Genomic DNA, 25,423 nt, shown 5'->3' on the forward strand with positions numbered 1-25,423 from the left:
GTACCAGTGCTAGCAGAATAGATATTGTGGTTAAAAAATACTTCTGATTTATAATCTTTACAGATTAGATATGTCCAAACAACTCATTCAATCTAATTGATCAAATATCTTCCGGAATATGAAAAATAGAAAACTGGAAAAGTTCCTTTGTAATTTTTCTACATTGGGCTGTTTTTCGTCCTGTGGTAAAAAGTTCAGGTTTAAATAGATAAGTCCTTTAGACTTTGGGGTATTATAGAAGGAATGAGAATTATTCTAATACCATTTGGACAATAGCAGCTGTTTTTATCTGCTGTGCCAGATTAATTTTGGCACCATTCCTGCTGTTTCCTGTGTGTAAACCCAGTGGGGGTGAGGATATCAAGACACGGTTTGTGTGAATGGTCATTGCCAAGGTTCTGCCTCTCTATGGAAAAGGAAGAAAAAGAGAACCTAGATTTGAGCAGATATTGACTGACAAGCCTAAAGACTGACTTTCTGTGTTTACCAGCAGAATCGCTGTTAATCTAGCAGAGAATGGCAGTCCAGGCTTCAGCATGCAGTACGGCCAGCATCCTTGTTCAGAAAAGAACAGGGTTTTGAGTGAGAGGCCAGAACAAATCTTCATGGTCATATATACTGCTCTCCTGAGCTGCATTAAAAGTGTTAGAAAGTCAAGGGAGGGGACCTTCCTCTCTGCTCAGCAATGGTGAGGCCACACCTGGAGTACTGTGTCCAGTTCTGGGCTTCTCAGAACAGGAGAGGCATGAACATACTTGAAGCAATCCAATGAAAAGCTACAAAGATTAAGGGACTGAAGCATTTTAACTGTGAAGAAGAACTGAGCAATCCAGGACTGTTCAGCTCAGAGAACAAAAGGCTCAAAGTCTACAAATGTCTACAATCTATCAATCAATTCTGAAAATACCCAAAAGAAGGGTGAAAAGATGACAGAGGCAGTCTGTTTTCAGTGGCATCTGATGACAGGAAAGATGCAGTAGGCAGAAACTGAAACACAGAAGGGTCCATCTGAATATTGATCCTTTATTTAGTGTAGGGTGACCAAGCACTAAAAGAGTTAGCCCATAAAGGTTGTGGAATCTCCATACTTGAAGATATTTAAGAGACTTTTGGACACCTTCCTGGGCAACTGGTTCTAGGTGAACCTGCCTGAGCAGTGTGGTGGCACAAAATAACCTCCAGAGATGCCTTCAAACCTCAGCCATTTTGTTATTCTGTGATTCAGCCTCCCTGCTGTGATCACCAACAAGGACACAGGATAGTAATTTTTTATGCCTGTATAAAAGTTGGGTGGAGACTAAATGCTAAAATTTCATGTAGAACACTGAATAGATTGCTAAATTCAGTCACCAGCCAGCAGAACTTGCAACAGGCAAAGGCCTCAAGGTCTGTATTGTCATCATCTTTATCCCAAGTCACTTCTTCATCCTCATAAAGGGTGCCAAGGTCTCTGCTGATGCTACATTGTCCTCTCTGTCCCATGGTCTCAGAATGAGAGGCTCTGCTTTCATAGGCTTTAATAGCAATAACTGGGGGCCCAGACTGTGCACTCAGGTGCAATACAAGCTGCAATACTTCATGAATAGTTCTTTACACCACCATACTTCAATGAGACTCTTTGATGTCAATTATTCATACAGGATGTCATGGAAGCAGAAATTCCTATGCCAACCAATCATACATAGCTTGAACCCATGGAGCTGTGAAAGAATGCAGACAGACTTTTTTCTCCCTCCTTCCTAGCAGGACTGCATCTGATCCTACTAAATTTCAGCCTTTAGAAACCATCAGAAACCATCAGCCTTTAGAAACCATCACCTTTTATTTATTTTTAAGATCACTGATGCCTTAGAAAGAACACAGAAGAATGTTTGATATCCTTCTTTCTTTGAAATAGTAGTCTTGATTTCAGTATATGTTACTCTTTCATAATTATTGGAAAGCTGGAGCAAAGGCAATAAGAAAAAGATTTTAAGTTTGTAGGGGTGTTTTTTTGATTGGTTCTAATTTCATTCTTCTTCCTTCCTTTCTCACATCTCTCCAGAAATATTATGTATAACTTCACGACTGGGTGGAAAAACTGTTGATAAAAGTATGTGAAATGCCGATTGTCATGTATATATTTTTTTACTCACTGTGTACAAGACAAAACTCCACCTGAAGGTTTGGAAATTGGGTATTATCTCCACTTTTCAGTATTGAACAATAAGAGGTTCTTCATATCACAAGATAAGCACAGAAAAAAACACCTGAGAACCTCTTTATCAGTGAAAAATACTCTAAGAACAATACATAACATTTGGATAGAAACAGAGAGTGATTACATTTTGACTAAAGTTTAAAAAAAGACCTGCTCACAAATTCCTTAGAAAAAAGAAAGTCAGATAAATATATTCTACCAACAAAAACAGTCTAATCATATATGCTGCCTAATGCTGTTTTATGATTGCAGTGATCAGTTTGCAAGGAACAGACTTCTTTGATTAACAACTCTAGAGATAAAATACTGTTTCTCTGTGTGGAACTTGTTAGCCATAGCTTGATGTGCCACTGATGGCTCAGAGAAATAAAAAGAAAAATAAGGGAAAGATGGTTGATCAAACACATATCTGTTCACAGCACTAATTCTACATATGCATATATTCAAACTTCAATGCACATAGACATTTACTCAAAGGTATGTATACATACGCAGGTATTCTAAATCTATGAATGGAAGAATGGTTTCCAATACAAGATAACATAGAAAATACTGAAAAAAATGTTTACTTTTGAAACAACAGAAGAAGAAAGAAACTCAGCCTTCCCACCCCACAAGGTAATCTAATTGCAATGTATAGTATTATATAGGAAGATACTGTACACAGTTAAATAAACACAAGACTAAGGAAATTTACCCAACTGGGAGAGAAAAAAAAAAAAAAAAAACATTTGAAGACTGCATTATTTTAACTGGTCAAAGTGTGGTCCGTAGAAGAAGCAGTCACAGCTCTGAAAGAAGATAGCGCCTAAAAGGGCATTCGTTCTATATGAAGCTTGGTATTCCTCTTTTTTTGTGAACCCAGTGATGTGCAATTCAGATAGGCTTGAATTAGAACAAAGGGTGGTATTAGAAAGAGAAACTGGGATGAGGAGTCAAAATCCTAGCTCCCTTCTACTTCTTATTCTGAGATTTGAGATGGCTACAGATTCACTTAGCCTCGCTTCTCTTGTGAGAGATAGAAACACTTGTGGTGGGTGCGAAGGCCAATGAGCCAAAACATGGTTATTAATGTCAGCCTAGGAAAAAGAAACATTCTGTTGCTGATTCAGCAGGTTTATGTCTAATTAAAGTACACAAGTAAACCACTAAACCACATATTTACTTCTACATGACTACAATTTTTGAAATCTAAAGTAACTGGCTAATAGCTTGCCAGCTGGAGCTTAAAGCCTTGATACTGAGTGGGTATGTTATGTGTATCTATACATATATTTATATGTTTTCCTCTCCTGTGAAATCAAAATTTTAAGAATGGATTGACATGCCTTACTTTCTTAAGATTATTTTGAATGTAACTTACTTTGAAAAAGATTTCTCCAACCTACCCACCCAAGTGTTCTAGACTAGGCATCTCATTTTCACACTGTGTATCATGAAGCACACAATATATCATCATAAATCAAAATTAGAGAGGAATGAATCACAGTAGATTGAAATTGTTCATGGCTTACTTTCCATGTATGTGATTTCCAAAATGGGCCTGAGAGCTCACAAGATTGCTGTTTTCTCTGGCTTCTTTTTTTGTCTAAAGATAGAAAACAGTTAGTAAACACTGGGACTATTGTAATTCAATTGCTTCCAGTATTTACATAGGCACCTTCTTTCTGCTCTTAGTTAGTGCTCCAGATGTCCTGCTGGTACTACTTCTTCCTCAAGACACTGTTTTCCTTTCTTTCCACCATGCTGCACATTATTCTTTATTTTTCATAAAGCTAAAAGTGACAGCTATAGTGCTGCCTCTTGCAGCCCCAATAAATAAACATAAGTTGGACATTCCTGGCTGAACCCACTTAGCTGTTAGGCAGCTTGCCTCCTGCTACTGCAAGCACATATCTAGAATCTTCTTCAACCCTGTTCACAGGTTCCCTAAATTGCATGTCTGGTCCTTGAAGAAGTTCCTAAATATAGCCTTCATCCACAAGTAGAACATACTCTATTTTAGGCCACAACAGGAATCCCAAAATAGAAAAACAGGAAATAATGAAACCCTTACAAGTATTGTTGAACCACAGATCTATTCTTTAGTGAAGGTTCTGGCCCGGCTTTCTCTTCTGCAGATCAACCCAATCATCCCCTGATGCAAACACAACAATGTTAAAAGCACTCTAGTGTGTCACCCAGTGATTCATCATCCTGCAAATCAGAACTAGAATAATCACTTCTTAAACAGTGAAGTACCACCACATAATATAAGAAAAGCTGACATTTTAAAAATGCTTTTTTAAAGATGTACTAGTCAATACCCCCAGAGAAGTTGCTTAAATAAAACTGTAGATTTTAAATCTATGCTAAATGCTTGCCCTAAAGCCTTATTCCCATTCCATTGATGCTGATGGAAGCAGAATCCACTGAGGCAGAAGCAGAAGGCTGGAGTAGTTAAACTTTAGCTGTGCTAAAATTCACAGCCTTTTGCAGTCTCTTGCTACTGCAGAAAGAATGAGGCCAATCAAATATAGGTTTTCCCTGTTCTTCTTCTTGTCAAATTCTTCCTTACTCAATGGCCAAATATTTTCTATTTCTTAATATCTGCTGAGTGTTTACAGTCCCTATTTTGTAGACCTGGAGGTTATGAACCTAGAGAGTTTGACAAATAAAATAAGTCAAAAGTATGAGAATATGTGCCTTCATGCTTTGGACAATGGTTCAGTCTCATAAAGTATGCTAATAATCTCTGTGATGGTCATACCTGTTCTATACAATTTCTTAATGCCTTCTATCTTAAGCTAGTGCTTGATTTATGCCACAACACAGTACGCTTTATATTCTTTTTTTTCTTTTTCATCTTATCTAAAGATGTTCTCATTATCCATATAAATGCCTGTTTTTCTTTCTGAACTCTATGTCTCAGTGAAATCTTATGGCAGTGAGTTTGACTAATTATGCATTGTATAAAAAAAATCTTCCCTTTTATCAGCTTGAATTTATTTCCTTTCAGTTTCATCTACTGTCCCATTATTCTTGTCTCATGACAAAGGGCAAGTAAGTTTATCTGGTTTGAAATCCCTTCATATTGCTTTTCTTTGATGAGCACCATTACTATATCCCCATTAAGTAACACAGCAAGGATGTCAATAGGTCTTGGTCTTTGGATATTATTTGCTTTCCTTTTTTGGCCATTTATTTCATTTTTTTTTTAATATCAGTACCCTGAAGGCTTTCAAGTAGATATATAGGTCCTGATTAAATGGATTATCACTGTGTTTCTAATAAAGATGTTCTGCAGATATTTAGACACAATCCAAAGGTCTTCAGAAGAAGGACTACCCACTAAAATCTATTGTTTCTACACTGACTTCTCATCAGTGTTCAGCACTCTGCATATTAACTTGATTTCTGAAAGCCTTGCTCATTCAGTGTTGGTTTATGTTGCCAACAACCTCCAATTATTTCATCTCCAAACTATTTGTTCTTTTTAATTTTTTTAAATTTTACTCTTTTCTTGTGTAAAAGCTTTTATGTGGTTCACTTGCTTCACTATTCTTTTGCCCTTTGTTTAAGTGCTCTGCAAGCACAGAGCAACCCTAAGGATTGGGAGTGCTTTCGAGCCTATATCCCTTCCAGCTCATATGGTGCAGCCATACAGCATCACAGGATAATGCACATCTACCTGCACAGCCATCCCTTCTTCATCGTTTAAACTAGGTTTGAAGCAGGAAGGGGATGCAGGTGGGCTCTCTGGAAGCAAGCCCAAGGGTGGTAAGCCTGAGTTAGGGGTGAAATCAGAAGCCCAGCTGAGGTGCATGCATACTAATGCACACAGCATGGGTAACAAACAAGAGCTGGAGGCCATGGTGCAACAGCAGAGCTATGATCCCATCATGGAAACGTGGTAGGATGATTCACATGGCTGGAGTGCTGCACTGGATGGCTACCAGCTCTTCAGAAGAGACAAGGAAATGGGGAAGAGGTGGAGGGATGGCCCTTTATATTAGGGAAGATTTTGATGTCATGGGTATTGAAACTAATGACGATGAGGTTGAATGCCTATGGGTAAGCATTAAGGGGAAGGCCAACAAGGCTGATATCCTACTGGGAGTCTGTTATCATCCACTCACCCAGGAAGAAGAGGTGGATAATTTATTCTATAAGCAGCTGGAGAATGTTTCAGGATCACCAGCTCTTGTTCTTGTAGGTCACTTTTACTTACCAGGGAACTTAATACAGCAGAAAAGGGGCAGTCCAGGAAGATTTTAGAGTGTGTGGAGGACAACTTTTTGTCACAGTTGTTGAGTGAGCCTACCAGGGGAGGAATTATGTTAGACCTGTTTTTTTGCAAATAGAGATGGGCTGGTGGGATATGTGGTGGTTGGAGGCCTCTTGGGGCATAGTGATCATGAAATTATAGAGTTCTCAATATTTGGTGAAATCAGGAGGAACATCAGTAAGGCTTTTACATTGGATTTCTGAAGGGCAGATTTTGGCCTATTTAGGAGACATATTCAGAGAGCTCCTTGGGAAGTAGTCCTTAAAAACAAGGGAGTCCAGGAGAAGTTGGCATGCTTCAAAACAGAGATCTTGAGTGCACAAGAACAGACTGTCCTTGTGTGCTGAAAGATGATCCAATGAGGCAAACATCCAGCCTGGATGGGCAACAAGGTTTCAAAGGAACTTAGGAATAAAAAGAGCATGTATTATCTTTGGAAGGAAGGTCACGTCTCCCAGGAAGTATTTAAGCGGGTTTCTAGGGCATGTAGGAAAAATATTAGAGAGGCCAAAGCTCAGTTTAAACTTAATTTGGCAACTTTTGTAAAGGATAATAAAAAATGTTTTTGCAAGTACATTAACAGCAAAAGGAAGGGTAATACCAGCCTTTGTTCTCTACTGGACAGGGGAGGAAACTTAGTAACTGCAGGTGAGGAGAAGACAGAAGTGCTTAACTCCTTCTTTGCTTCAGTCTTTAGTGGGAGGACATCCCGTCCTCAGGACAAATGTCCTCCTGGGTTGGTAGATGGTGTCAAGGAGCAGAATGGTCCCCTTGTTATCCAGAAGGAAGCAGTCAGAGAACTGCTGAGCTGCTTGAATGTTCATAAATCTATGTAACCAGATGGCATCCATCCCAGGGTGATGAGGGAGTTGGCAGATGAGATTGCGAAGCCTCTCTCCATCATTTACCGGCAGTCCTGGCTCACTGGTGAGGATTCCAGATGACTGGAAGCTGGCCAATGTGACACCTATTCACAAAAAGGGTGGGAAGGACGATCCTAGTAATTATAGACCAGTTAGCCTGACCTCCGTACCCAGTAAGGTTATAGACCAGTTTATATTGTGTCGTCACACAGAACTTACAGGATGGCCAGGCTATCAGACCCAGCCAGTATGGGTTTAGGAGGGGTAGGTCATCTTTGACCAACTTGGTCTCCTTTTATGACCAGATGACCTGCTTGGTGGATGCAGGAAAGGCTGTGAATGTTGTCTATTTGGACTTCAGCAAGGCCTTTGATACTGTCTCCCACAGCACAGTCCTGGAAAAGCTGGCAGCCCATGGCTTGGACAGGAGCACTCTTTGCTGGGTTAGGAATTGGCTGGATGGCCAGGCCCAGAGAGTGGTGGTGAATGGTGCTGCATCCAGCTGGTGGCCAGTCACCAGTGGTGTCCCTCAGCGGTCTGTGCTGGGGCCAGTTCTGTTCAATATTTTTATTGATGACATGGATGAGGGGATTGAGTCTTTCATAAGTAAATTTGCAGATAATACTAAGCTGGGAGTGTGTGTTGATCTGTTGGAAGGCAGAAGGGCTCTGCAGAGAGACCTGGAATGGTTGCATGGATGGGCAGAGTCCAATGGGATGAAGTTACATAAGTCCAAGTGCCAAGTCCTGCATTTTGGCCACAATAATGTTATAGGCTGGAAATGGTGTGGCTGGACAGTGCACAGGCAGAAAGGACCTGGGTGTATTGGTCGACAGCCAGCTGAACATGAGCCAGCAGTGTGCCCTGGTAGCTAAGAAGGCCAACAGGAATAGTGTGGCCAGCAGGAGCAGGGAGGTCATTCTTCCTCTGTACTCAGCACTGGTAAGGCCACACCTCGAGTGATGTGTCCAGTTCTGGGCCCCTCAGTTTAGGAAGGACACTGAGATGCTTGAGCGTGTCCAGAGGAGGCAACAAGGCTGGTGAGGGGCTTGGAACACAAGTCCTGTAAGGAATGGCTGAGGAAGCTGAGGTTGTTTAGCCTAGAGAAAAGGAGACTCAGAGGCGACCTTATCACTCTCTACAACTTCCTGAAAGGTGAGGGCTGGTCGCTTTCTCCAGGCACCAACTGACAGAACTAGACGATACAGTCTTAAGCTATGCCAAGGGAAATATATGTTGTGTATTAGGAAAAAGTTTCTTACAGAAAGGGTGATAAAGTATTAGAATGATCTGCCCAGGAAGGTGGTGGAGTCACAATCCCTGGATGAGTTTATAAAAAGGTTGGATGTGGCACTCGGTGCTATGGTTTAGTTGAGGTGTTAGTGCATGGGTTGGACTTGATCATCTTGAAGGTCTCTTCCAACCAAGTGATTCTGTGATTCTGTGATCCTTAGGGTTCCTATATCCTTATTTTGCTATGCTTTCATTTGTCCTAAAAAGATGAGCAGTCTGAATATGTGAAAGTGCATGATGTGCACTCATAAAAGGCCTATCCTTTTCAACAGAAACTTGAAACTGGTATACAAACCTCCACATAGCAATAGATAACCTTAAAGTGCCAGGAGAACCACAAGTCTGTTTGACACTACTTCACTGATTTTGTTTGGGCTGTAGTTTGAGCAGAGCTCAGTTAAATATGCATAGGAGAGTCTGGTTTAAAGTCATTCTATACTACTTCTCACCTATTGGTCTCAGCTGCTGCCTAGTGTAATTACATTTCCAGGTGTCTAATTTCTAGGAGTGATCAGAAGGGCTGTATGGAAATAATCACCCTCAAGGACTAAAAGCTCTTCTGGATTTTATCACCACAGAAGGAATGTGGGTGGCAGACTGTCTGTCTTAGTCACCTGTCTATGCAATGGACAGTCAAGCTCTGGGAAAGATTTTAGAAGAGGAAAGAAGAAAGTAAAGTTTAAAACCTTTGACCACTAAATTGCATTTAATGTAATAAAAAATAATTCTTAATCCAAAGTTTCAGTCTTGAAAGGTTCTGTATGAATATTACATGGGTTTACCTCCATATTATTTTTTTCCATATTGTAAGATCAGTTTTTGACCATGTTAAATAATATTCTCATGATACAGAATATTGAAGGAGGAAACTGGTAGCATCTTACTATTGCAGGGCATATACTTTCCTCCTGGCATTAGACTTGTGCCTTCTCACACAGAGCTCTTCATCTAAACACATGACTGTGGTGGAGGGGAAGGAAACACAGAAAAGAGCATGACAAAAAAATCAAATCCTTGCTCTATTGAAACCATCTTGCTGGGGTTTAATTAGAGGATTTCAGGAAGCCCCAGACTAGTAAATGGAAATCTTTGTGATTTGCCTTGGTAATTACTGGAATGAAATTTCAGGAGCTGAGATAATTCCCAAGGGAAAGCGCATCTGTGCACTTCAAATTAGCTGCTTATATGCTCGCTTAGATTCTTTACATGCCTTCCAAACTGTGCTGGCATACTTATAAGGTATGCTCATGTTAGCAGATTTAGAAGGAGGGAATCTTTGGCAGATTACCTTGGCAGAAATTTCATCTCAGTGTTTCTTGTGGAGTGTTTCTCTCCTCCTAGAAAAGATATCCTAAGGGAATTCATCTCTTTCTCCAGAGATATCTCCCTAAATCCCAAGAATTTAAAATCAGGAGAATAAAAGCATCTTATTCAAGATCCTCAGCCTCTCCTGAAGCAATACACACCTGGCAGTCCTGGCTCTGTTCCCAGGCTGGTGTAATTTCAACCCCACATATGAGTAGCAGGATGACAAAGTTTAAGGTTTAGTGACCTGTGACCTCATAGGACTAATGAATGGAGTAAATATTATCAGAAAAGGGGGAGGCTCTGGTTTCTGAAGGCACAAGCATTGTGTTTCCAACCCTAACCACTTTCAGGTATCAGATTATGAAGATATGGAATATCTTTTCAACTGTTTTATTTGGAACGTTTTACAGCTTCCCTTATGCTTACAAACTAGGGCTTTACAGTTAGGGGTTTAAAAAAGTGTTCATGTAGGCTTGGTGCTTTTTGTTTAACTTTAAAAATCCTTCACTATTCTTTTATTTCTTTGTGAAGTTACTATAAGGTCCTAATTCCTCACTCTTTATTCCTGTTCTCTGCCAGTATGAAGCTCTGAAAAAAGTAATAATTTGCCTACCTGAAAAGTTACATATATTTTAAACACACTTCTTCAGACTATTTTAGAGATGCTATTTTGTTTCTATGTGAAGCTACCAGCAGTTAACAAGAATGGACAAAAGCAAACCCAATTGCCCAGGTACACAGGTATCCAGGGGTACTCGATTAATCTCAGATGATGTTTCTGACTTCCAACAGCTCCTCTAGAAGGGCATGAGTCTCTTGTAGTCCACTGATGTATATCTGCCAGGCCTCCATAGCTACCTTGGCTTTATTATACCATTTCACAGATGTTGAATGCTTATTCTGAGTTGACAGAATCCCTGGAAGCTGGCTTTTGAACTCCTTTTGAGGCTTTTTCTTATATTGTGCTTTCAGAAATCGCCACCAAAATCTATATATCCCCCTGGCCCTTGTTTTCCATGTAGGCACAATTAAATATTGCTATGTTCCATAACCCACATGAAGTGTAGGGAACATGAGCATTCCTGGCTGCACTCCTGCTATGGCTCAGTCTCAGTCTTGAATTCATAAATAAAAATCCCATGCAAATTAGTTCATTTATTTGCAGTCAGGATGATGCTAGCACTTGTCATAATCATGTATTCTACATTTATTTCTGTCTCTCAGTTTTTTTTTCCAACTATTCATATTTTTGTCTCCTGTTATTTATTTTCCTGTGGTGCAGCCCAGCTTGCCCATTACTGTGGCCAAAGCTGAAACTGCAGCATTCAAATAAATCTTTTTATTTTCTCATCTTTTCTTCCATTTTTGAAAAAGAAAAGAAAACCAAACCAAACCAAACAACAACAACAAAAAAAGTATTCTAATCTTTTTCCTCCTTAGGAAGGGAGCTCTAGTCTCTTTTACTCTATGGAAGTAAAGTAGATTATTTTTTTGTTACCCCTCCAAAATTCAATAATAAACATTTAGATTTAGATGACATTTACATTAAGTATAATTGATTTAGGGATAGTTCCAACAAATCTGAAGAAGCTCACGCACACTGAATTTTGGCTAAAATACACATTAGAATTACGTCATTGTACTTCAAAAGGCTGCTTCATGATCATTACCACGATGAAAATCTGAGTAGTGTCTTGACACAGTTCCTAGAGAGTCTATGGCAAGTCTGGAGTCAGGGATAAATTTGCCATTGTAAAATTTGCTCTTGCTGACTGAAATACAAAAAGGGTATTCTTAAAAAAATGTTTCTTATAAAGTATGTTTCCTTTAGGTTTCTTCTGTTTCCTGAAACATAAGCAAGGTTTGGTTGTTTCCAAGCAAGACCCAGGGGTGCCCTGTTTTTCATTTCACAGATCAGCTTAAAAACATTCAATTCCTATGCCAAACTGAAGTAGTGTTCACAGCAGCCACAGCAGAAACACATTGGTCAGAGGCAATGCATCAAGATTATGAAAACCAGGCACATCTCAGCTAAGATGTTGCTGTAAAGGAAAGGATCATCTGAACAAAAGAAGGGACACAAACTCCATCGTGCTCAACAATAATCCCTCTCTTTAGCCTTGAACACACAATTTACTATCCCTCCTTCACTTTTCCCATCTCTGAAAAGTTCCTATTTGAGAAGCATTTAGAAGTTAAAAGGGGTAATAGAAAAGTTCTGAATTACCATCATCAGTCTTCTCCTATACCTAAACTAGGACAACAGAACTTTCTATAGAATTTATCTAAAACTGGTAGTCTCAAATGGACTCTGCTCTCCATTAGATAATGAAAAATTTCTGAAGTAAAATGGGAGATAAAGGTGAGAAAAAAAAATTTTAAAAAAAAGGCAATAACTGTTAGCATAAAGAGGAAAAGTCTGGAGAAAAAAAAAAAAAGCAACGAAAACAACAAATGATAAAAACACCCACAAAGACCAACAACAAAACAGGGAACATATTTAGAAGCAAATCAGAAGGTTTACACACTAATCAGTTAATGTTGAGTATAAATGCAAGGCTATGCTGGCTCTATTTTATGAAGGACAAAATTACAAAATGCATTTTCATTGTTTGATCTAATTGCTATTTTGAAAATGGATTCCTTATCACTGAAAACTAAGGGAATGTGAACATGCTTTTAGACCTTTGTTCTTTTATTGAAAGATTTATGTTGCTAACCTTCAAACACTGGGTGATATATGGGTTCATATCTTTACTGACAAATTCCAGGTTCCTTGAACTCTAAAAGTTGGAATGCAGGTAAAACAGCAAATAGAACTCGCTTACCAGATTTCTCAGCATGAGGAGAACTTAAATAAAAGCCATCAGGAGTGAATATCAAATGGCTGTGACCTATAACCATCCCTGACAGCTAAGAATGGACTTGATCTGTGTATGCTTTGTCTGACATGTAGAAACTGCTACCCCAGGAAGACAAAAGAACAATGGCTTATAAAGAAAATATTCCAGAGAGATTGTATTTCAGATATGAAAGAGAAGATAATTTATGATGAGCATTAGAGACATTAGAGAAACTGTTTTTCTAGGTAGGTAAAAATGTGACATTCCATTTAACAGACAAAAGCCACAGAGAACTGGTGCATTTGGGAAATTCCAACCTTTATAAATTTGTATTAGAGCAAACTGAGAAAGCAAATGAAGCCAAGCTATCAGCAGTCTTAAAATCAAATGTGCAAGTAAAGCAGTAAGATCAAGTAAAGGTCAGATTTTATGGCAAAAATCAAGGATTAAATCATGGGAGCTGTCATCATTGATGGTATCATATATTTCCTTTTTAATACAAAGCATGGTCATGGGCTGTGTTTCTGTGGTAACAGGAAAGGTTGACATCAGAATTATGATGTAAATGAATGGATCCTCACATACCTTCTGATTCACAATCAGTGAAGGATGCACATAAGGAGCTTATATGTAACTTCTCTAAGAAATCATTAAAAAGAACAAAGAGGAAAGGGTATATGCACTGACAGAGGGCTCTGCACATTTTTTGACAGAATAGCAATAATGAGCATGAAACAAGCTGTTCTATAGCATGGCTTCTTTTTCATTTCTCTACTCCCATCTTCTCCCTTTACTTGCTGCTCTGCTGTCTTTCAAAGATTGCATTGCTAGCCCTAAAATATTATAAACAAAGTTGAATAAGACTAATTGAATGAAAAGAATGAAATATATTGATTCCAGGTAAATGTATCTCCTTTAAATGCAAGTCTCTTTATAGATTTTTGTGTATTGATAACTGAATTGAGTGTAAAGCACATTGCTACACAAGTGAGGACAAAATGTCCTTGAAAGCATAATAAAACTGGAACTGGCCAAAGGACCAATACAAAGATGATGCTGGTTTTCACTCAGAAAACTGGTCTTTATGAACTTTCATGTGTTTATGTGTCCTCTTTCAAGCCAGATATTATGTGCCAAAAAGTAACCCTGAATGAATAACATCGTGCGGTTCTGTATTTGTTCTGTCTCAGTGACTTCCAGATCAAATGTGAATGATTTACAGCTCCAAAGATTATTTTCTGCCTGCCAGAGCTGTAAATTCAATCTGGGATCAGAAAAATAAGCATTGTTCTTTTTGGGCCCAAGTGAAAAGTTCACAACAAAATGCCAAACACATTGAAAGCACAGGTTGTTGCATTTTAAGTTGATCTTGCTTCTATGGTCCTGTTTTCATTTAGAACTGCAAACTTATTATTTTCTTCCATGTCAAGACTTGACAGTGGTACAACACCTAAAGTAGAAAAAAAAAAAAGAAAGTAGGTGAATAATCCTGAAAGTTGCTATTTTGAAATTCAAGGTAGTCAGATGAAAATCTGCCCTTGTACTTTTACTGAGGATTTAATGAAAACTAGTCTTTAAAAAAAAAATTCCAACCCATCAAACAAACAAAAAAATGTACAAATAATATTTTATAATAATGTGTTAAAATCTTTCAATTTTAAGATTCTCCTTTCTTTTGCTTTTAAAATTTACATTTTTATATTATTTATAAAAAGTTCATTCCCCCATTGTTTTGACAAAAATTGTCTTACTGAAGTTTTAACAAATTTTTGATGGGCTCCTGTTATGGCACAGGATTAACTTTTATCATTATTCTGACTGTACTAAATCTGTACATATAAGATCTGATTTGGCAAACCTGAAAAAAAAAAAAAAAAAAGAAACTAGCAAATACCCAGTGAAAAAGAAGATATTTTCAATTACTGTCTCTACACATTCACATGATTCCTTCTGACAATGTTGTAAGAAGTGTGGGACTTGCAGCTATGGTCCAGAAGTTTCTTCTATTAAGGCAGCCTTTTCAACCCAAAATAGTTAAGTGAAGCCTTGTAGAGATACAACAATTAGTCTATTTAGAAATTGTTGGGAAGTTTATGTCCATAATTTAAATAAGTGTGTCATAGGCCAGAACTAGAAGTACATATAGAAATAAACGTGAATATGGTGAGCAAGCATGCACTAGTTTTACTTTAAATCCTCCATCCAAATGCACTGACATTTTTATGTTTTAAACTCCATATATTTTTTTAATAAAAGAAGACTTTTAGTATATGGTTTCATAGGAACTTTTAGGTTTATTAGCTTTTGTCTTGTTTATGTGTTGTTATTTTCTTTCCTTGACTTGTCCAAGAAGTCAAAATTCAGTCTCCTATGCTAATGGTCAGGCAAATTATTTCATCCTTCCACATGAAAGAAGCCATTTCATCTTTGTTTATATGTTCCAGAGTGAATAAACAAAGAGAAGCAAAATTGCATTACTTAGGTGAACAATTACCATGATGCAACAGAAATGTCAGTCTTTGCAATATAAATATATGGAATAAAAGGACATTGCAGAAGATATTAAAATAGTAATTTGTTGCCCAGCAAAGTTATGGGTGCCTCATCACTGGAAATGTTCCGGGTTAGATTGGATGGGGCTTAAGCAACCTGATGGAGTAAATGACATTCCTGCCATGGCAGGGAGTTGGAACTAGATGAGCTTTAAGGTCCCTTCCAACCCAAATCATTCTATGATTCTATGATTCTATGATTAGGAAATTTTTTTGCATAGCTCATGGGTGTGTGACACCTGAAGTCCTTGGAAAAGCTAACACAGTTATTTTTCTTTTTTTGGGTGAGGCATTTACATTTTCTACATTATTATTTTTCTTAAATAATATCAAGCGACACCAACAACAATGGCAACCAGCAGCGAGCTGGATAAAGGAGAAATTGCACAGTGGTCATGGTGCCTCAGGATGCAGAAGAGACAATCCTAAATGAGTCCTGCGATAGGAATGCTCCACAGCAGCAACTTGGCCGATAGACTCACCATGCAACATTTTATGCCTAACATTCAGTGTGGATCAGACTGGAAGAACAGGAAACATCTCTCCATGCAGACCTTGAAACTGAATTCTACAATCCGACAGCAACATTCAAGCTTATAAAAATGATCCTCAAAGCTACACTAAACCTTACTTCCTGCTTCCCTCTACCAGACGTCTTTAAGAGGGCAGTCAAAAATATCTTCTCCCTGCACTTACACTCATTTTATCTCAGTTATGTTGCATATAGAGATGTGATGAAAAATCACCATCTATTTATATGCAAGCTGGAGAAACATGCTTTGACCATGTACTCTAAAAGCATCAGATGCCATCTGCAATTGAAATTATGTAAATCTCTTCTGCTGAGGGACAATTAAGAAGCATTTCTAGGAATATTTCTGATGACATTTCACAACGACAGGATGTGAGGTTTCTAAGTAATTTATTTTAAATTTGTCCTAATATTTAGATGGAAAACAGAGAAAATATGTATTTATATTAATTTATTACAACAGTGCCTGTATATTTAAATCAGACTGATAAAAATTAAAAAAAAAACAAAAAATCAAACAAGCATTGCATGATTTTGTCAATTAGGCATAATTTAAAGTTATCATCTCCTACTACATAAAGCAAGAATCAATTAAATCCTGGGTTTTTTGTTCTTTTTTTTTTTTTAATGGGTGGAATGATAATCTCACCATAAGATTTGGTTTTCAGGAAAATTCCACCTTTAAAGTAGTCAACTTTGGAATCCTTCAAGCATGTCCTAAAGGCAAACACATCCATGATGTTTTAGGGGAGGAAGGAAGAACGAATTTAAAAACAAAAAATTCAGCAAGGGAAAAAAACCTATTAAAGTTCCCTCCCTTGAACTGAAAAAGCTTCCATTTATATGTCTGTGCTATTTTAGCATAGGTTGATGTCACTTTCATTATCACTGTGAGGGAGTGCCTTCTTCCAGAGTGGTGTTACCCAAATTGGATCCTTCACAGTCCTAAGATATTAGAAAGCATTGAAATTCCAAGGAAAAATAGTCCTTGGAGTCTACATCTATTTTAAATGAGCAAGAAAAAATAAAAGAAGAAAATTAAAAAAAGTACAAAAAAAAAGTTGTAAATAAAGCTATTTAAAAAAATTATTTTCCAGTAGTTTTAAAAAAGTGTTGAAAATCTATTTGCATTAGTAGAGTCTAGGAGTCACTGTATTAAGCACAAATTATTTCTCAAGAAGAGACGGCTCAAGAATTTAAATTGCTACAGTCAAGACTTGGTAACTGTGAGTGACACTGGCATTTTACCAGTGGAACAACTTAATTACCTGGTTTTCACACTGATTATCAAAGGTCTATTATTTTTATGATGCGCCATTTTCTGAAGTAGGACACCATGTGGCTGTCAGAATCTTAAAGTGACAAAGTGGCCTTCAGAAATAAAATTATAATCTCTTTGTCATATGCAAATAAGAGGTGGTAATCCTGGCTTCTGCTGAAAGCTGTTCATACAAAAAAATAACAAGAGCTAGAGCCCTAGATATCCATACCAGTATTGAATATCACCCACAGGCAGGCATGCCAGATGTCCTCTAGCCAGGACCATATAATTTGTTTTATCCAGAGTGATCCTGAGCAGGATGCTTTGCTATAAATTCTGCCAAACCCTGGAAAAATAAAATAAGGCTCAAACATTGATTTGGAAGAAATTGAGACATGATGTTGGAAGGTGGAAAGTTTATCTTCATAGGGTCAATACACACTGTAATTTCACCTTTTTCTTCTAAGTAGAATCCTGGTTTTCTTCACTTTTGTAGAGCAAGGAAAACATAATGATGATTATTAGGAACTTTCAAGAATTATATTTTAAAAAGAGAAAAAGCTCAGTACTATAATTTGAGGTTTTCATGTGCTAGGTCAGTGAAAACATCTCAAATCAGTTCTGTTGATTTCCTACAGACAAAACTTTCTAGAAGTACCAGGACAAATATCTTCAAGCTTCAAGAAGCACACCATTTATGGAAATATTTCTCATCATTGATCACCAGAAACCCAAAATTTTCATGACAGATATCAGAGTTCCAAAAGTGAGGTTTCTGAAATTTTTCTAATAAAATCTCCAAAAATGTTTTTTTCTGGAGGAATCTACAGAACATATTGTGGACTTTAAGTAAAATTATGTTAATGACAAGGGGGAAAAGACAGAGACATTTAGTTAACTTGGTTAACGCACAGTTTGAAAGTTAAGGAGATAAAGGTAATACTTGTCACTTTCCTTCAAAATTCCAAGTTGTAAAAACTTTAAAGTACTCTACATTGCCCAAAAAAAAAAAGAACTTACAGCCAAATATTGATAGAAAGGCAATTAAAATATTTAGTGGCAGAAAATGTAATCAAACACCCATATTCTCAGACTCACTGAGATTATCCTCATTCATCCTTGAAGAGGGTATTTCCTCGGATAGTCCCAGAACTCAAGGCAATATACACTATATGTATCAAGAATAAAAATCTCTGATAGCTTCTTCTGAAGTATGGAAACTACAAGAAGAGGAATCTGTGTGGAGAGGAACCTTAGAAGCCTCTAAGCTACAAACATGAAATCTGCTCTCAGTATGGTGAACACTGTTTTCCAGGCAGGATTCAAAAAATATCTCCTTAGAAAAGAAGACCTTAATTTATTTTGGTGGGCATTTACTAAAATTGTTTGATATACTTCTTACCTCCAATACTTTTCTTTTTCCTGTAAAAGGAAAAAAAAAAAAAAAAAAACACTCATGGAAAATTATATAACAAATCTAGATCATAAATTCTGTCCTTTTCAAAATGTTACCCAGATTGACAAGGAGGTCATCTATGTGCTCAGTGTTGCTACAAAGATTACAGCAAGTGCACTAAAAGTGCTTTGACTGTCAATGCCTTGATGGTTTCAGAACACATTATGGTGTCTAAGAAGTTTCTGTTATCACTGAAGACAGTATTTCACCCACAGGCTTTTCCTCAGCTGAGTGTGTCATGGACTCAGAACACAGATCAGGTGTAAAGTTCATCCAGGATCTCAGACAGAATGCAATGTTTAAAAATAATTAAAAAAAAAAAAAGATTTTTCCCAAAAGACCTTATTCTGCTTTTCTGGAGGCAGAGTGCTCAACCGAATCCAATCAATTTTTCCACAATGTAGCTGACAATTTTCCCCCTAATCAAGAAGCACTCCTATGAATTCAGTGAACAGATTCATTCAGGGTTAACCAAACAACAAGGCACCCAAGCCTTATTCTGATTGAGATTTTATGGATGTTCTGACAGGGCCAAATGTATGCTAAGTCTTGAAAAAAATATCTTTACAACTCCAGATTTCTGTCTTGACCGCATTAAAAAAAAGAAAGTATAAATCACTGCTAGGTCAACACTTTAAGGAAAGTAGGCACAGACCATTGGTAATTGCAGCAAAGAGACTGATTTAAAGTCTAGTAGGCAATGGTCAAAGTGAGCTGTCAGAGGAAAGAAAGACGAAGAAAATAAAGAAACACAGAGTAAATTATTTGTAGAAGTCAGAATCAACTATATAGGCACACATGCTACAAGGGAAACCAAAATCATGACCCTATCTGCAAAACATAATCCTTCTTGCCCAGTGTTTTTTCTTTTACAATTTCTCTGTGTTATGACAGCCTTATGCTCTGTCTGGTCAGGCAGTACTATCACCTAAGTTAGACTGACTGTGCTGATAGAATGCTGTTCTTGTCCATCAACACCTGACTTTTTACTTTCTTTTTAAAAGTGACACTATTTGTTCTTTATGTTATACTTCTTTAATACTACTGATGCTGCTTCCTAATCAAAGTGTTCCATTGTTTAAATGAACATTCAAATCTCAATTTCAAATGCAGGTATTTTCAAAATTTTACTTGTTTTGTGTAGCCAGCATGTTATAATAGTTTTTTTTGGTTTTTTTTTGTGGAGTTTTTTTGTTTTGTTTTGTTTTGTTTTTTTTAATGGGTGTTATTGAAAAAGTAATTTTCCATGTAAAGTTGGAGTAATGGTGGAGTTACAAAAAGAGGAGGCTGAATATCTGAGGGTAAAGTAATTAATTCCATATTAAAATAATCACAAGTTACTCAGAAGATCATCTTGCATTTTTTATCCATCAGCTTTTCATATAAGAAAGGTGGCAATGAAATTTCAAAAAAATATTTTAAACTTCTGGTAAATGTAGTGGCTGGATTGGGGGAATAAAAATAAATTAAAATAAGTAAAAATAAAACTATGAAACACCTAATTTCAGTTTGTTCAAAACATTTTCTTTTCAGAATTACTCACTGCCTTCTAACATGGATAAAACAGTTATTTAAGTGTACTTTCTTGGAAATAAACTCTTAATGTTCTAATTTTGTGGGATTTTGCACTGCTTTTTAAATTTAGGTTTTTTTATGTTTAAACAATTTTATTTGAGACTAAAACACTGAGGACGAAGTTTTGTGTGAGTCTAGATCAAAGTTACAGAATTAAGTTATGATGACAACTTTCTCAAGTCTCTGCAGAAATCCAAAGCTTGCTTTTCCAAAATGACAAATAGGTGTGAATACATAGATATATAAATGATAGATTAGATAGATAGATAGATAGATAGATATCTGCATAAATATATATATCTACACATATATTTATGTATTTATATTTATATATCTGTGTTTGTATAGGTATGGATACATACAAGGGAATTATTTTTATTACAAATTAGTGGAAAAAATATCAATGTGACCTGTAAATATGCAGCTTGACATAACTGTTTTACCCTAAAACCTTATAATTAAAAGTTCATTTCCAAAATTAGTGGACAATTAATTCAGTATATTATTTTTCCTAGCCTGTACTCTTTTGCTGTACTCCAGTTTTGAGGATCTATATGTATGATAGACATTTGAAAAAACTTTGCTCATGCCTTCAATCAATTCTTGTCCTTAGCTAATATTTCCTGTGGTTATTTCAATGTTATATTTGTTCGTGTGCTTTTCAAATTAGTAAGGTCAGGACAATCAATCTTTCTCTGGAAGTTTTCCTGTGTGCATAAAAAAGTGTATTTGGGTTTATGATTGATTATTGATGACTAATAAAAACAATGCAATTTCCAAAATTCAGAAAAATAATGTTAGAGTAAATATTCTTTGCATAGTGTAAATGTTAATAGCTAGTAATTTCAACCATTTTTAAGGAATCTTCCTAACCCACTGCCATCAGCAGTAGAAACTGTAATCTCAAAATTATGTCAGAAATAATGCTTTTTTCTTAATCACCTTTCTTCTTCTCCTTACCATACCTGTTTTTATGCTTTAGATATTCCTTGCAAATACCACAAACATTTCACCTGAAACCTAACCCTTTTTTCCATTATAATTTTATCTTACTGCTCAGTCAACACCACACTGAGCATATTTTACAGCAAGGCAAACTTCCTATATTCTAATCAAAAGCAGAATAAACATTTCTCAGAATTATTAACATGTACACAACCTCACTTGATTTTTCAGCTAATTTCACTTCATGATTGTGACTGATTGGGGAAAGAATAAGTAATAATTTCCAAACAAGATGGTAACTAGAGCTATTTAGAACTGACTCAGGTTTTGGGTTAGTCCCTGGTGTGTGCAACATTGGCTGTCCTGAATGGCTGCTTCATCTTCAGTCAATCATTTTTGCATTCAATGGAAAATACCTGAAACTGACTGCTTCTCTATAAATTATTCCACATTTCAAGATAAAATGTCATAACACTATTTTAAACTCAGAGAGCATGTGGCCACATCCTATGTATAGCATCAATTAGCATAATACCAGATAACATGAGGTGATATGCAAATAGGAGAAGAATGCAGTATTGGCATGGCCCAGCACAGCAAACTCTGACATCTGTTTGGCAATATTTTGCACGTGTAAATTCTGCAGCTCTGTCTGTCTGTGTTTAATGAATTTGTCTGGAAGTTCAGAGCACCTAACTGAGAGATTATCTAAAGTAACAGCACAGCAGCAGTCTGTTTTAATTTAGGCTGTCTGCAAGCTACTGCTATGAAAATTAACAGCTCTTAAGTGTGTTAAATAATCCCTGGCCTTCATAATAATTGAGCAGGCTGAAAGAAGTCATACAATTTATATTATCTTGTTGTCAAACACCAGCTGACTTTTTTTTCGCCTTGTATATTGATTTGGAGAATTAAGCTGCCTCTAGTCAGACGTGTCAGCCTGGAAGGATTTTAAGAACAGCTACCAAGATCCCCAGGCCACCAGTTTTAAGGAAGCAATGTCAAATGGGATTTAATTTCAGACCCTATGTTTGTACTTCCTGAGCAATTCCAAAAGAGGGCAATTGGGGCACAAATAAATTGCACCTCTGCCTATTTATAAGGCTTTGGGCCAAAAAGTAGTGACTGAGAACTGAAGACAGGTTCGCTTGTATGAGGTTGATAACAATGCTCTGCAGCCCCAAAATGTATGGTCTTTATGCTTTCCCATAAATTATGCCTAGTAATTCTTTCTCCAATCAATTAGCTGCCCTGCACTGACTTAATAATACAGCCATTTTATGTGCTGAAGTCAGACAAAGAGTGCCTTTCTGGCAGCAGCATGTTTGCTTAGCACTTATTTGGTGATGTTAACACCTGACACTGGTGGCATCCACCCTCAGAACAGATGGGAGAGGAGAACAGGAGAAGATGACTCATGGCACTGGAGGTACCACAGAACCTTATTAACATCAGGGATGCTGTTGCAACTGCGCCAAGAAGCCCTGGCTAAGGCCAGCACCTTGTGTTGCCAGGCAGCGACACACATGAGCATAAGATGCAGTTCTAAAAGTGTTTCTCTATCCTGGACAAAAATTCTGAAGCTATGAATCTCTGCAAGAAATTATGTGGATGATGCTTTACTGTTGCCCAGCTACTCTAAGCTTAAGCAGATATACTCTCTTCGGGCATATATTATCTCATTTTTCTGCAACAGCTTCTGATTGATGGCCAGTCTTGTTTTGTGGTGACTGTAAAGAGTCAGAAGATGATATTTATTTTGGGAGAACTAGCTCTGAGGTGACTATATTTCCCACTTCTTTGGCATTGAGAATAACAATAAGTTTGCTTTTCTAGAAGTTTGATTTTTAATTCTGTGGTAAGGTACCTAGAGACTGGAACAGCCATTAATTATAATTTTTTTCGTTCATGGAACAGAAAATATTCAATAAAGATGTGCATTGTCATGGAATAAAGAGTGGTTGAAGACCTCAGTTTCTGGAATATAAATACAGATGTGGATGGATAGGTCACCGCAGGCAGGTGGAAGAAATCCATCATTGTCCAGACAGTTTCCTGAATTATTTCTGTAGCTTTCACCAGGAAGAGACCATTACAAATTGATGGTACTGTTGACTGAGCTCTTGCTTTAGGGTCTGACCATGAGCAGAGAGATCTTGGAAACTTCTCTTTCTTTTAATTTCAGTTCAATAACATTTCATATCAGAAAAGTTTTGTTTCTATGCTCAGCAGAGAATTCAGATTAAAATTTTGCACTTAAACATACCTTGCCTTATATTACTTCTGTAAAAATATGACTAAAAACAACTGTCTACACATTTTGAAATATTTTATTCTAAATATTAATAAAACAAAGGACACAAATATCTACATTTACTTCACCATAAGTGATCCTTAGACAAGTTATCAAACTATCTTCCCATAGATACAATAGGTCCGATTGAAAATATGCAAGTTGCAGAAATGTACCCACCAATGAGTACAATTTTGTGAATTTACTTGCAAGTCTGACAAAACTAAATATTTTTAATAAAGAATACATATGTAATGGTTTCAGTGTGAAGATATTTTTTTCATGCAAATATAAACACTGACATGTTTATGGAGAAATTCATGCATCTAGTGCATCAGATAAGGTTATGCAATGGCCAGTCCAAAGGGAAAAGCAGTATATTTCATAGGAGTCGAAAAAACAATATAATGTGTTCCAAGGAAATGTAGTTAACATTTTTCTTCTTTTTCTTGACATGAGACTTTAAGAGTAAATGCTCTTTTTCACATAATACAACCATTTCTCCTACCAACAATTTCAACAAACAGAAAGCATTGAAGTGAATGCTATTTTTATTCTTTCTGATTAAATCTTTTTTTGGTAGCTATGTGCTGTATGGAGTAAAACACTCTTTTCAACATTTAAAGATTTGAGCTGAACAAGCTTCATATTATCTGTCTGGTTTTGATTTTGCTCATGGATTTATTGTCAGAGAAAAGTTCTCCCCATTCTGATTGCATAGCTTGAGTTGAATGAGTGTTCATAAGTCATTAAAGAAGGATTGAATTTTTCAAGGCAAGACTATAAAAGAAAAATATTGGCTAGTCTCTCTATAAATGAAGGAATGGCAAAATAATTCTTTGGTATATCCATATAGTTCTAGACAAGGAAGAAATTAATGAAGTGAATCAAAGACTGAAGTACAAACATTTTCCTAATTTCTGTGAGACCATTGTGTTTGATGTAATATGTACAGCAGAACATTGCAAACTCTATGCCTTGTGAGTCTGAAGCAGAATCTTCTTCTGGTGGGAGATAAGAATTCCTCATGTAAATGTCCTGCAACTTTATAGGATAGAATCTCTTGTCTGGTTCAAGTATTGCTTAGTAAAGACCAAATCTGGGAACAAAACTCTCTTTCCTCCATCCAAAGAGAATACATTTCTCTTTGTGAAGGAGAACACTGAATATGTTATGTCACGTATGTCAGTTTAAGGCTTCTTCATACACTGTGCTTGTATTTGTTTCTTGAACTGTAATTAAAGAGTTAACATCTTCATGTTTAAAAATAAAGTTCTTAGAGTAATAAGAAAATGTATACATGAAGACTGATCTGGCATGAATTTTTATGATATTTAGCACCTAAGACAAGTCCTGCTTCCATGTTTCTAAATCTGTCCTTGAATTAAATCCAACCCCCATGCTCATTATTTCTATTCAGCCAGTTTTGTAGTCATAAAAGGAATGTTAGTCACTTAGGATTGTTAAGGAAAATTGTCTTCAGTGAGACAAATCAGAACTGAGCTCATATTAGGTAAGGCATCCTAATTAGGACAAAAACAAAGGCTGTGAACAGCTGACCAAAGGGGTTGTGGAACCTCCTTCACCAGACATATATATGTATATAAATGACAATGAAGGTTTCATTTATTTGAAACTAGCAACTCTAATATTGAACCTCTTTTCAAAGGCCCTTTCTTGGCTTTATTTTTGACTGTCTTCCAGATATTCCTAATCTACAGTCTTCCTGTCCTGTGGAGAATAGACATTCTGATTTCTTGATCTTCAGTGAGTAGTCAATTCTTATAATTACAGTGCACCTCCCAGACTATCAGGGACACAAAAGACTGAAAAATATGTCATATGATTATGAAAATAAATATTTGTTTATGCTCATATTATTCAGTCGTATGAATGAATGAAGCTGGTTTCTCTTTGGAGTAAATACAAATGGAAGCCATTCACAATTGTAACTTTTACTCATATGGTAATTATTATAAAATTCTTCCAAAACCTTTAACTTTAGTGCCACATTCCAAACCTTCTAAATTGGTAT

This window comes from Anomalospiza imberbis, chromosome 1 (genome assembly GCF_031753505.1).
Source record: "Anomalospiza imberbis isolate Cuckoo-Finch-1a 21T00152 chromosome 1, ASM3175350v1, whole genome shotgun sequence".
Lineage (NCBI taxonomy): Eukaryota > Metazoa > Chordata > Aves > Passeriformes > Viduidae > Anomalospiza > Anomalospiza imberbis.